At 51.3% G+C, this 13996-nt stretch overlaps 1 protein-coding gene across 5 annotated transcripts in view; it reads left to right on the forward strand.

The window, feature by feature from the left end:
- The window catches only part of PALD1 (phosphatase domain containing paladin 1), a 78003-nt gene that overhangs the window by 21938 nt on the left and 42069 nt on the right, over positions 1–13996 (forward strand). The gene's annotated exons all lie outside the window — the stretch shown is intronic.

Below are 13996 nucleotides of genomic sequence, written 5' to 3' on the forward strand. Positions count from 1 at the left end.
CTTCTGGCTTCTTTCAGCATCAACGGTTCGGTTCATCTGTGAGGCCACAGGCCTCAGCGGGCTCTTCCTTTTCATTGCTCTGTAGTATTCCATTATAGCAGTGTGCTACCAGGCCTCGGTTTCTCCCTATGGATGGACTTGGGGCTTGTTTCCAGCTTTTGGTGATGGTGAGAAAAGCTGCTGAACACTCCTGCTTGTCTTTTGGTGGACACACGCACTTACTACTGTAGGATGCCCACCCGCCGGGTGGTGGGATAGAAAGCTCATTTTACCAAGAAAGAAGCTAAGGAGTCTTCAGAAGACCCAGAAGGGAAAATGACTTGCTCAAGGTCACACATTGACTCATGGGGGAGCTCAGCTAATCTACCCCACCTCTGGCCCTCTCCCCCACTTCCTTCCCATCTCCCCCTCCCACAGTGTGGCCTGCTTCTCACCCTAGCCCTGTGGGTAGGGTGGTCAGGCAGAGGTCAGGGGGCATCAGGAGGGCCGTATTTCCAGGTCTCCTTACACTGGGCAGTGCCACTGAGCGGTTCTTGCTTGCATACCTCCTTCTCCGTCCCTGGCCCTGGGCATGGTGGGCAGGCCGCAGTTTGCCTTCCTTGGTGGTAGGTGCTGGGACTGATGGGGAGCCGTTGTTATTTATTAGCTGTTGGGGCCTGGGCAGGCCAGGCACAGGCTAGGACTGGCGTGTGAGGGCCGCCCTGGGGCCTTTAGCCTGGGAGAGTGTGTATGTGTGCGTGCATGCGTGCGTGGGCACGAAGTGTGAGTGTCCTGTGTCTCTCACATTCGCTGTGCTCCCGGTGGGTGCAGGAGGGTGGGGCTGCCTGGCTCAGACCCCTTGTTGTGCTGGAAGGAGCTGGCAGAGTGGCTTGTTCTGAGTTGGTGCCCCCCTACTCCCCATCCTGGCTCTGGGGCTGCCTCCTCCCAGCCCAGCCGGGCCCAGGCAGCAATGTGTCTGCCGTTTTCCTTGGCACCCACCACCCAGGTTTCCGATGGGGGAGGCCATGCCTTCAGCAATTTCCATGTCCGTCCTGCCTTTTGGCCTGGAACTATCCAAAGGCAGGGACAAAAATTAATATGGGCATTCCAGACCACTTTTTAAAAAAAAAAATTGAGATAAATTATACATACCATAAAATTTACGTGTTTAACCATTTTTAGTTGTACAGGTCACTAGCGTGATGTACATTCACACTGTTGTGTTACCATCGCCAACATGTCCAGAACTTTCTCCTCTTCTAAAACTGAAGATTATGCCCATTGACACTAACCCCACATCACCCTCCCTCCCCTGGCCCCTGGCAGCCATCTTTCTCCTTCCTGTCTCTGTGACTACTCTAGGTCCTTCATGTAAGTGGAATCATACAGTGTTTGTCCTTTCGTGTCTGGCTCATTTAAACATTTAGCCTAATACCTTCAAGATTCATCTATGTTGTAGCTTGTGTCAGAATTTCGTTCCTTTTTTGAAGTTGTAATTGTTCTTTTGAGCTTATTTTATTTTTAATTTATTTTATTTTATTTGTTAAAAAGTAATTTATTTGAGTGAGAGAGATCATGAGCTGCAGGGAGGGGCAGAGAGAGAGAGGGAGAAGCAGACTCCCTGCTGAGCAGAGAGCCTGATGTGGGACTCGATCCCAGAACCCTGGGATCATGACCTGAGCTGAAGGCAGACAGTTAACATACTGAGCCACCCAGGTGCCCCTGAGATTATTTTAAAAATACCTCAGATCTTCAGGATTGAGTGAGGGTATTAACTTGATGGTGGGAGTGGGAATAGAGAATGTTTATTCACATTTACTAGGAGAACAGTCCTTTCCCCGTGTTGTCTCATGTAATCCTCACCACATCCTTATGAAGTAGGTTCCAATATTATTTTCATTTTACAGATAAAGGGATTCAGCTCAGAGAAGTCCAGTGACTAGGCCAAGGTCACACAGCAAGTCATCGGCCTGCCAGGATTGGCCGCCAGTCCGTGCTGCACAGTCCGTGCTCCTCAGGCCCACCCCCATTTGCAGTGTCCAGGCCAGGCTCAGAATTTTTCCTTGAAACCTTGTCTGTCACCTCTCCGTTGCTGAGTGTGGAGCTGATCGGTGCCGGCTGGTGCCGAGGAGACAGTGGCAGGCGGTCCCTTCTCCCTGGCTGGGTCCCCGTTCCTGTGCCCCAGCTTCTGTCGAAAGCCCCTCTATGAAGCAGCTTCCTAGGGCTCAGCAGTGATCTTCAGGGATGGGGTCCTCAGTGCCCCTGGCCCATGGCTGGCAGAGGCCGCTGGGTCCAGGGTGGCTAACGGCAGGATGTCACTCTTGGCAGAACTTTCCCTGAACAAACAGCTACCAGGAGCTTCTGGATCAAGAGGATAGATAAACAGGAAGAGAGAGAAACTTCAAAATATTTTTCTTCCCCTGCTGTGCCCTGGTGTTTTCTCCCTGCCCTTCCCTTGGTCACCCGAGGTTTGAGGTAGTGGATCTCTTCCCTGGCCAGAAGCTGCCCAGAGGCCTGGAGAGTCACAGCAAGCATGTTTTAGGTTTTAGGTTTTCAAGTTTAGTTTTGCCTGATGGGCTGGGATCAGCCTGGGCGTCCAATGTGTCCCTTGGCACTCTTGGTACTACGGATTTCTTTCCTTCTCTGTTACAGAGAAACCCAGAGCAGTTGGAGATGCTGGGTGGCGGTGGTGGTGGGGGTGAGGTCTCCTGAGCTTTGGGCACCTGAGTAATAGTCTTAGAGGGAAGTGGCCCCTCCATGTGTTGCCTCTTCCATGCAGCCCTCTTTGGTTAACACAGGGCATCATCATACAGCTCTGCTATTGCTGCAGTCTATGCAATAGTCACCCCATAAAGCAACATCCTGACTCTTTGGCACAGTTCCCGAGGCAGTTGGGGTTCAGCCCAACCCCACCCTGTCTCTTCTATCAGTATTCTGGCCTCACAAGTACCTTACTACTTCTAGAAGCCTCTGTACAGTGCCACGCATTTCTTTCTCCATGCTGTATCTTTCATGCGGGATGCCTTTCTTGTCTGTCAAATGTTCCTCCTCTTTTAAGGCCCAGTTCAGTGGTTTCCTCTTCCAGGAAGCCTTCCCTGAGTTCCTGACCCTGAATTACCATTTGTGCAACTCAGTGTAGAGGAAAAGGTCCTGGAGTCCTTGTCTTGTGGTCAGCCCTCTGAGCCTCAGTTTACTTATCTGTGGATTGGGGATAATAGGAGTGGGGAGAGGAGAAAGCCTGATTCTCTTGCCCTGGCTTTTGTGGAGTTGGCTAGAGCCCAGGGGAGAACGGCCCTCTCAGGGTTAACTCCCAGCCATGCTAGGGACGGAAGCAAGGGCGACAGAGTGTGAAATGAAGTCACTTCCCTGCTGGGGGGTCTGCCATGTGCCTGGCCTTCTGCAATAAATCCTGTTTCCTCCTTTGGCCTCCGTGTGCCCACCCACTCCTGGCTCCCATGACCCCGAAGGTCCCCAGCAGGTGGGGCTCCCTGTGGAATGTTGGCCTGTCCTTCATCCGGTGAGGTCACTTCCTGTCTGGATCAGCCACCCACCTTTCCTGCCTTGGCCTTCCACGTGGAGGTTTCATGGGGATGATGGTTGTGGGTTCCAAGGGAGGCTACCTGAGGTCAAGTCCAGTGTCCTGCCTGCACTGTACCCTGGGAGCACGGATAGCCAGAAGGGCCCTGTGTGTGTCCCCAGGGCTGTCACTCGGCCTCCTGGGCCCCCATTTCTTCCTCTGTGGAACCTCGGGGAGCCTGTATATTTCATACGCCCTGGGCACTGACTGGGTCAGACCAGGGCATCCATGACCTCATTTAACCCTTTCTCCGCCACAGGGAAACTGAATCCCAGGAGCTAACCCAGGCCTCTGGTTGTGGGGGGCAGGCCTGGGGTCTACCCAAGTCTTGCTAATTCTGAGATCCTAATGATTTCCACGGGAAGGTGTTTAGCTTTCCATCACTGGCAACTCAGGAACACCCTGTCCTCCGAGGTTTTCCTGTGGGGTCAGGCGCCCTTTGGGCCATAAGGTTGTTAAAGAACCAGGGTTGTTGTTGGGAACGGCCATACTGTGTGGTTCTGTGGTTTTACCCTCTGTTTTCTATCAGTAGTTTATGTTCATCACAGAAATGTCAGAGAGGGGCTCTGGGAGTGGCGCATTGGGTTAAGCGTCCGACTCTTGGTCTCGGCTCAAGTCATGATCTCAGGGTCTTGGGATCGGGCCCTGTGTTGGGCTCCCTGCTCAACAGGGAGTCTGCTTGACTCTCTCTCTCTCTCTCTCTCTCTCTCTGTCCCTCCCCATCAGGGTGTGCCCGTCCTCTCTCTCTCTCTCAAATAAATAAATCTTAACAAAAAAGAAACATCAGAGAACACAAAGATACGCAGGAAGGTTAGAAGAGTCATCTGTGACCCCACTTTCCAGTGATAACCACACTTCACCATGCATGTTTTGGATTTATCCTTCCAGAAGCTTTTTCTATGTGTATGTATGTGTGGGCCCACGTGTATATATACTGTGTCTTTTTTTGGTAACTAAACACACAATAGGTATTTTCCTATGTGAGTCAATAAACAGTTACTTCTTGCTTTTGAAACTTTTAAGTTGGAGTTTCACGGGGTGTGGGGGCAGAAAAGCAGGCACATCACAGGTATACACCCCGATGGTTGATTATACAAAATGAGCACAGCCTTCACGGCCTCCCCCAGGCCAAGGAACGGAAGGGTTCCAGCACCCCAGATCCCTGCACTTGTCGCTGTCCCCCCCTTCCTGCTCCAAATGGGACGTCTCGTCGGACTTCCACCACCACGCGTTAGTTTGGCCTGTGTTTGAGTTTTAGAGGAACGGAATCAGACAGACTGTGTTTCTGTTGGCTTCTTTCCCTCCATGTTCTGTTCAGTGACAGTCGTTGGACACTCTGACCTTTTTAATGACCGCACGATGACGTCCGCCAGACAGCGGACTTTGACCACATTTGATGTGAAAGATGTTTTCAGGCTTTGGCTAAACTAAGCTAAGCTATGTCGAACATTTTTGCGGCCGTATCTCTGATGATTTCCTTTGAATCAACTGATAGGAAAACTGTGGGATCGAAGGGTTGCGTGTTGTTAAGGTATTTAAGAATTATTGCTAGATTGGCCTCTAGGGAGTTGTGCCAGGTGCATCCTGCCAGGTGTTTTGGGGGGGGCGGTCCCTGGCACCCATGTGGACACTGGGTGTTTTCATGCTCTTGAATCTGTGATGCCATGAGAGGCAAGGTGGGGCATTTCATACTTTCCAGTTTTTATTTTATTTTTTTTAGATTTTTAAAAAAATTCATTGGACAGAGAGAGACACAGCGAGAGAGGAAACACAAGCAGGGGGTGTGGGAGAGCAGAGAGCCCGATGCAGGGCTTGATCCCAGGGTCCTGGGATCATGACATGAGCCAAAGGTAGACACCGAATGACTGAACCACCCAGGTACCCCGCTTTCCAGTTTTTAAAATACAAGTTAGGTTGAGTGTCTTTTTCTCACATTTATTGTCCGTTTATATTTCTTGGTTGGGTTTTTTGGGGTTTTTTTTGGGTCTGTTATACTCTCAAGGTATACTTGTTTTTCCTGCTTGAGAAGAGCTGTATTGAATATGATTAATAATAACAAAAATATCAAAAATATCTTTATCTGGTTTACCATTTGCCTTTTAGCTGTGTGTGTGTGTGTGTGTGTGTGTTGGTTAAAAGCTGACCATTTTTTTAATGTAGTCTGATCTACTGATGTTGAACTGTATGTCTTCCTAGCATTTTATATAGAAAGTTCTTTTCTGCCCCGAATTCTCTTCTGTCACTAATGTGGTGTCCTTTCTAGTATGTCATTGTTCATCCTTTGGCACTCCCTTCAAGACCGTGATGTTAGAGGACGATGATATGCCCTTGGAAGCTCTCTGCCGCCTTGCGTGCCCTTGGGCGGTTATCCAGACTCTCTGTGCTTCACGATCTGTACCTGCAAGGTGGGACAGACGTTAGTACATGTTAACCAAGGGTTTGTGGGTGTTAAATCACAGCTATTTGCAAACTTTTTAGCTTCGGACCTCCTTCTTTTACACTCTTAAAAATTAAAGACTCCAAAGAACTTCTGTTTATGTGGGTTGTATACATAAATTGATATTTACTATATGAGAAATTAAAACTGAATATATTTAAAAACATACATGTATAAGTTTATTTAAAAAATAATAACAAACCCATTATATGTTAACATCGATAAGGTGTTTTTATTTTCTTTTCCCTGAAACCTGAGCTGTGTTTTCCAAAACAAAATACAATGCGAAGAGTGACATTGTATTGCAGTTTGTAAATCACTTTAAAGATTAAAATTTTTTTAATTAATTAATTAATTTTTAAAAATAAACATATAATGTATTTTTATCCCCAGGGAACAGGTCTGTGAATCACCAGGTTTACACATTTCACAGCACTCATCATAGCACACACCCTCCTAAAAAAATTTTTTTTAAGTAATCTGTACACTCAATGTGGGGCTCACACTCATGACCCTGAGATCAAGGGTCACATGCTCTACTGACTGAGCCAGCCAGACCCCCTCTGCAGGTCACTTTCTTGTCTGGTTTAGTAACAGACATGGGTTCTCATATCTGCTCCTGTATTCAGCTCTTGTGATATGTTGTTTTGATTGAAATGTATGAAGAAAATCCAGCCTCACACAGATAAGTGATTGGAAAAGGGAAAGATATTTTATTAGCCTCTGGATATTTTCTTCTGAGACCCCATTAAAATTCAACATGTGATAGCTTCTTAAAGGTAATTTGAAATGTAGAATCTGCAACCCTGTTAATGGATTTTTCATATTTTGTTATGCTAAGATGCATTGGATTGTCTTATGAATGGATTTTTGACACAGGTATGATTGTGTCACATCACATATTGATCATTGGGAAAATACTGGCTCACGGAGTTACACAGATCTTCTAAATGTGGATACATTTCATTTCAGCGACGTCCACAAATTACTTATGTTAGTATCACCACCTGTAGCATTGCGAAGTCTTTGTGTTTTGGGATGCTGTCAGACTCATGATGGCTGATGCAAGTTTTCCAAAATTCGATGTTTCCCTTAAAGCTCCAACTTGATCCTTGGCAACAATGATCCTTGAAAGGGCAGGCTCACTTTGTTCAGTTTTGAGACGATCTTTGCTAGATACCCAATTGTGAGTAGCCAGCGTTTGTCTGTTGGCTGTTCTTTCTGTGAATGCAGAGGCTGGTTAGGCTGACTGCTCGGACAGCCTCACAGGTGCCTCTCCCCCAGACACCTGTCGTGTCCCCCCAGCGGCCCAGGTACACGCTCTGTCATCACACAGAATAGTAAACACTTGTATATGTACTTAAGCCCTGGGCTTCAGTGAAATTAGTTTTACTGTTTCATTAAAGACTTTTTTAAAAAAATATTTTATTTTTAAGTAATCTCTACACCCAGCGTGGGGCTCGAACACATAACTCCAACATCAAGAGTTGCATGCTCCATTCATTCATTGAGCCAGCCAGGTGCCCCTCATCAATGACCTTCTTAGGTGACACGGGCATATTTTGTCACTGTGAGTGACGGGTGACCTGGTTGGGGGCCAGCACTATCTCTCCTGCTGAGCCTCACCTGAGGCTTCTGCACCATCAGTGTCCTCGCTCATGGTGAGAAGGCGATGGTACTTGGTACTGTCCTGAGACTAGTCTTGACCTTGCTGGCACCGGGAAGGCATTGGGGACTCGGGCTCTCCAGAGCATGCGGTGGGAACGGTGGGTAAGGTAGAAGGGGAATGGCCTCCGCGCAGGGCCTGGGCTTCTCTCGGGCTTCGGGCCATCTTGCCCGTTGCCACAGTTATCCCCCCACCCCCCGCCCCGCCGCCACTAACAATCCGCAGAGCGCACCTTGGGGTGGGGGTGGGGATGTAAGCCACTGGGTAGTTCATCACTTGTGATTTCACATCCTGCTGAAGCTGCTGATGTGTTCAGTCCTTGGGAGTGGGTGAGGAGTCCAGGGGACGCTTAGGTGCCCCCTTCTTCTTGTTCCTCTGGGAGGCAAGGAGAGCGTGAGTCAACAGGAGAGACCCAGGGGTCTCAGCCGGGCGGTTCTCCTGCAGGCGTGGGGTCTGTTTCTCAGACGGGCTCTCAGAGTCACCCTCCCCCCTTCCTGGCCTGAAGGGGCCTCCACAGCCTCTGGCCTTCATGTCCCTTCCTCATTAATCTTCTCTGCCATATGGGACGCAGGAGTCCTCTTCCTTCCCCAGGCTCCATTTTCTTATGCTGGTTCAAACAGGCATGCATTTACAGAGCGCCTGCTGTTTGCTGGGCCCTGGGCTAAAACCCACCTGTGCTGTCCCATATGTGCTCACAACATGCCTCCTACGGAGCTGATCTTTCTTTGTTCTTTAGAAATCTGTCCAGTTTTGTTCACTTAAGTGGCTACTTTGTGCCAGGCACTGGGATACTATTGAAAGCCAGCCCCGTCCCCGGCCTGGTGGGCTCCTGGAGGCCACGGCCATGTGGGACATGGCTTGGGGAACATGAAGGAGGCTCCCTGGATCAGGGGCTGGGGGTCAGCTAGGCAGGGGGAGCAGGTAGGGCAGGAAGCTACGGCGTGAATGAGCATGAGGCCGGTGTGTAGCGCTTTCAACCTCGTTTGCCCCTCAGCCCAACCCGCTGGGGTGTGTGCCATCGCCCAGAGGATAAGCTGGCGGCATTGGCGTCTTGGAGAGCTGGCCTCGCCATGGGTTATAGTATGAATTTCCAAGGGCATAGTTTCTACCTTATGTAGGTTCTAGAACACCCTGGCCCCACCCCCACTCCAGTAAGATGCACCTCGGCTTTCTTATTAGTTTTGATATTGTTAATTATTTGCAAAGCCCCGTTGAGATGTCTGTGCCAGGGACTGTAAGAATGTCACTTTGGCTAGAGTTTGGAGAACAAGGCTGGGAGCTGGGAGCACGAGGCTGGACGGGGAGGCTGGGTCTGCCTGGTGGAAGCTGTGGATTGCTGTGTAGTTCCTCCTCGAGTCTGAACTGAAGTCTTGTAGCCTGATATGTCTCCTCCCCGCCCTGGTTTCTAGTAAACACATGCCCCATCTCCCCGCTCTGGATCCAGCGCTCCTCCAGGGCCCCTACAAAGCCAAACCCACCACAGCTGTTGGTTCCAAAGATCATTTTCCTAAGTAAATTTCACATTCACAACCTCATTTCCACTTCAGAACAATCCTCTGAGAAAGGCAGATGCTCCAGCCACCGTACCATTCGGCAGATGGGAATACGGAGGCCTCAGATTCACTACACAACAGAACAACAGAACCAGGCCTCTGGTTCCACAGCTGCGGCTCACAGTAGGCATGCTTCCTACTGTGGGGCAGGAGAGCTCCTCCTGGTCAAGGTCTTTAGCAGCCCTGGATGGACGTGCTTGGGGAGGCAGGTGGACAGGCGAGGGGTCAGAGACCCCCCCGGGGCCTCACCCTGCTGTCCATTGTCTCTGTGACTGTGGCCGGTTGTCTGGCCTACTCTGGACCTCAGTGTCCTCTTCGATAAAATGAGAGGAACAGACGGGGGACTTGAAGGTGCATCTGACTCTGACTCTGAGATCCGTGTTGGTGTACAAGGTGGATTTGCACTGTGTGTGTTTGTGTGTGTGTTAGGAGCGACGAGGCCCCTGCCCTCAGTGCAGACCTGAGGGTTTTGCCCTCCCCTCCCCCGCCCCCAGCTGTCCCCAGCCCCACGCTAGGGGACCCTGCAGCATGGTGACTTCCGTCATGTTTGTTCTGCCGCCCAGGCAGATGTTTCCGGCAGCTGGCCACTCAGCCTCCTGCCCTATTTTTAGCTCCATTGTTACCCACCCCAGGCATCTGGCTGCCTGGGGTGCACATGACAGGCTGTGGCCCTGGAAGGGGTCCTTTTCTCTGGGTCCAGCTTGTTCCCTGCCTTCCAAGGGGTCTCTGGTTTAAGTTTCCCATTGTCTCCTGGCAAAGTGAGGGTGGCATCAGGGGAAATGGGAGAGGGTGGGAGGATGATGCAGTGAAAAGAGCCCCAGCTGTGGAACCAGAGGCCTGGTTCTGTTGTTCTGTTGTGTAGTGAATCTGAGGCCTCCGTATTCCCATCTGCCGAATGGCACGGTGGCTGGAGCATCTGCCTTTCTCAGAGGATTGTTCTGAAGTGGAAATGAGGTTGTGAATGTGAAATTTATTTAGGAAAATGATCTTTGGAACCAACAGCTGTGGTGGGTTCGGCTTTGTAGGGGCCCTGGAGGAGCACTGGATCCAGAGCGGGGAGATGGGGCATGTGTTTACTAGAAACCAGGGCCGGGAGCTCAGCCTGGGTGGCATGGGACCCAGGCTGCACTCTGGAAGGAAGAGGGGGCATTGCCACCAGGCGTTGGTGGAAGGCGTGAGGGGATGTGGGTGCAGATGTCTGAGGACAGACACGTGGGGGCAGGGAAGGGCTGGATGTGTCCTGAGAGGCCTAAGCGGGAGGGGGCTTGGAGCATCTCTGGCCCGTAGGTCTGGAGCTCTTCCTCCCTAGAGAAGCTGTGTGGTGGGGCTGGGGACGGGAGGTTCTGCATCGCCCTTCCTGAGCTGGCCACTAGCTTAGCGGGTGTATTGCACAGTGAGCTGTGTTGCACACTGGACTTTCATCAAGGACTGAAAGGTCTCAGCTGCTAAAAGCTGGAAAGCCTTCCATCCCGCCCAGCCCCCTCACTTTGCAGATGGCAATGAAATGTGGCCCAGAGAGGGCTGTGCTTAACTTGAGACCTCTTGGAAAGTCCAGGCTGGAGAAGAACGTCTCCTGGGGCTTTTGCTGCCCTATACCATAGAGACCGGGGTTTGCCAGGAAGGTTGGGGATGTGGAGGGTAATAGGGGGTGCTGAGGGTAGGAAGGGAGGGGTCTTGAATGCTGGGCAAGAGAGTCTAGACTGAAAGCCACAGAAGTAGAAGGATGGGGACAGACCCCAGAATTGGGTCATGGATTTTCACAGTTCCCTAAAAGCAGGCCTCAGGCCCTCATGATGTTACTGGAGGTCAGAAGTGGGGGTCCATCCTGAGGTCTCACTGGCCCCTTGGGGCCCAGTCCCTGGAAGTGGCCAGGCAAGTATCAGCAGGCCCAGAGACCTGGGTGGGGTCTCAGGAAACTCTAGATTTCTACTGACCTGGAGATGGCCAGATGGCCAGCTGCTTGGAGCTCAGCCGGTGAGCATGTCCTCCTTAACCCTGTTCTCTCCAGGGTCTTCCCCACTGGGGTTTGCCTCTCCTTTTCCCCAATCCCTGGTGCATGGAACCTGGACACGGACGGTGCCTCAGTCTCTTCCAGGAGCAGGATGACTGCCCTCCCAGAGCCTACTGGGTCCCCCCATGGGGAGTATGACATACCCCTCCTCTCACTCCTTCCTGAAAAATCCAACAGGCAGGGGCCCTCCCATCCAGATAACACCTTCCTGTTTTCCAGAACAGTCCAGGAGGGCCACAGAGAGACTGCAGATGGAGAGACACCTGTAGTCTCTCTCTGCCTTTTTGAAGTAATGGTGGCCAAGCCTCTATCTAATAGCATGGAACAAATATTTAGCTGCTTGGAACTTTCCAGATCTCTGTGGCTGACTTGGGGAGAGCTGCTGCCCCACACCATCTAGCAGTCGTTGGTGCTCTGATGGTCTTTTGTGTGTCTCCTCAGCAACCCTGTGGGCCCTGGTGGCCAGAGACAATGTCTTCTGTATCCTGTGAACCCCCATGCCCCAGCACTGGCTGGGTTCACAGGCTCTTGGTATTGCTCTACCTGACTGTTACAAGCCAGGAAACTTGACATTCTCCTGTGAGAGGGGAAAGAAGTACGTTCTGTCTTGTTGCGTGTGGCGTGTGGTCACTGAGGGTCAAACCTAAAAATACTGGAGCGCATTAGTCAGGATTAGGTTTGGCTGCGAGTAACAGGACAAGCCAAATACCAGTGGTTTACACAAGATGGAAGTTTATTTCTATGTGCTGTCCAAACCCAGAGCTTTGCAGCCCACGCCTGGGGTGGCGGTTCCAGGCCGTGGATTCCTTGGGAAACTTGACCACTCCCATTCCGAGGGTGTGGCTTCACGTGCTTGTGGTTCAAGATGGCTGGGAAATGTCAAGCATCGCATCTGTGTTCCTGACAGCAGGATGGAGGAAGAGAGGAAAAGGGGCCCTAGGGAAGATTCTGGAACTTGCCACATGACACGACCCCTAGTGTTCCATTAGTTGGGACTGGTCATGGGTACCTGCAGGGGATATGGGGAGTGGTCTCCTGCTCATCATCTGGCTTGTTTAATGGGTGGAAGCATTGTGGGCATTTTGGTCAAACCTGAGGATGCCCCCCAGGCTGAGAAGTGGGATCAGGATTTCCGGGGCATTCCCCCCAGGGAGGTCAGTCTTGGGACCAGAAAGCCCCATGCTCCAGGGCCAGCAAGAGGGAGCAGAGAAGCTCTGTGGGGGTCAGAGGCAGCCCAGTGGCAACGGTCAGAACAAAGGATGTGGGCCAGCCTCTCCTGAGGGGGTCAGAGTCTGCCCGGGAAGTGTGGCCTGTGTCTGGGCTGCTGGGGCCCGAGGGAGAGGACAAGCTCCCTCACTGGATGGTAGCCAGGAGGCCAGGGGACTCACAGACTTGGGGACTCATGGAGGGGCTGCAGGAGCTGTGACCGAGGTGGATGGGATGCCACGAATGCAGGGCTGCTCCAGGGAGCAGGCTGGGAGGTCAGGGAGGGCTCCAGGACCCTGTACCTGCACCCCACCTCAAGAGAAACCAGAGATCTACACTTCTGTTCAAAACCCCTTGATTTCCAAGTACTGGCAGCTAATTAGAGTGGAAAATCGCAAACCCGCAGGGATTTGCCAGTGGCACACAGGACAGCTTTCTGCCTGCGGATGACGACCTCTACCCTCTAGACCAGATGCTTCCTGAGTCTTCAAGGGGGAGGACTTAGGGGGATGTGTGGAAGACTCACTTCTTGTGAGACAGCTTGACTTTTTAAAAATTTCATTTAAAAAATGTTTTCATCCCCAGTTTTGTTTTGGAAAACTTTTAAGCCTACGAAAAGGGAGGAGAGTACTGTTAGTGAGTTAGTGTCTGTCCTCGCCGGTGGCTGATGTTTGCTCTGTTTGCTTGTGTTCTTTGTCTCTCTATCTCTGTCTCTCAACCACCTAAAAGTGACAGACACCAAGGCGCGTCATCTCTGGACCCTTCCGCCTGGGTCTCCCAGGAGCACAATATCCACAATAGCATCACACCCAAGGAATTAACTTATTTATTCCAACACGTCATCCATATTCAAAATTTCCCATTTGTCCGCAGAATGTTCCTTATAATCTTTCCTCCTTCTCTAATCCAGGTTCCTGTAGAGACAGAGCTTTATGTCAGGCAGAGCTGACCTACAGGGGAGGTACAGAGGTGGGAGGGCTCCCCAGGTTAAGAGGCAGGAGGCTAGGGGTGCCAGAAAGGACCCTTTTCCTTCCCGAGGGTCCCAGATTCCGCAGAGCTGACGGGAGACCATTCTCCGTCCGCCCGTCCGCCGGCTGTTAGGGGAACCAGGAGGGAGGCTAGCCCTGCCCCTGCAGTGTTTCCCAGCTTGCACGCTCCCTCGGCAGTGGGACCTGCTGTCACTTGCGGTCTCCCATTGGCCACAGCTCCTCAGCTACCCAGTCACTCTGCCCAGTCTGCCCACTGCTGGCTCTAAGCCCACCCCATACTGTCATCTCAGGGGGTGACAAGGATGTCTTGTGACTCCTCCCTGCCAGAACTGGGACCCTCGAAGGCTAGCCCAAAACTCCAGGCCCATCCCACGGTGGCTGTCCACCTGCTGCATACTGGGGAATGTTTCCAAACATTCTTCCAACTCTGGTTTTAACTTGTAGATCTTTTTTTTTTTTTTTTTTTCCAGTTTAGAAAAAAGTGGAAACATTTCAGAAACATACAGTGTAGCAGATGAGGGAGGTCTCCGGCCATCCCAGACCCCTGGTAGCTTTGCTTTATATGCTGATCTACTGGT

The sequence above is a fragment of the Neovison vison genome, chromosome 2, assembly GCF_020171115.1.
Source record: "Neovison vison isolate M4711 chromosome 2, ASM_NN_V1, whole genome shotgun sequence".
In the NCBI taxonomy this organism is placed as follows: domain Eukaryota; kingdom Metazoa; phylum Chordata; class Mammalia; order Carnivora; family Mustelidae; genus Neogale; species Neogale vison.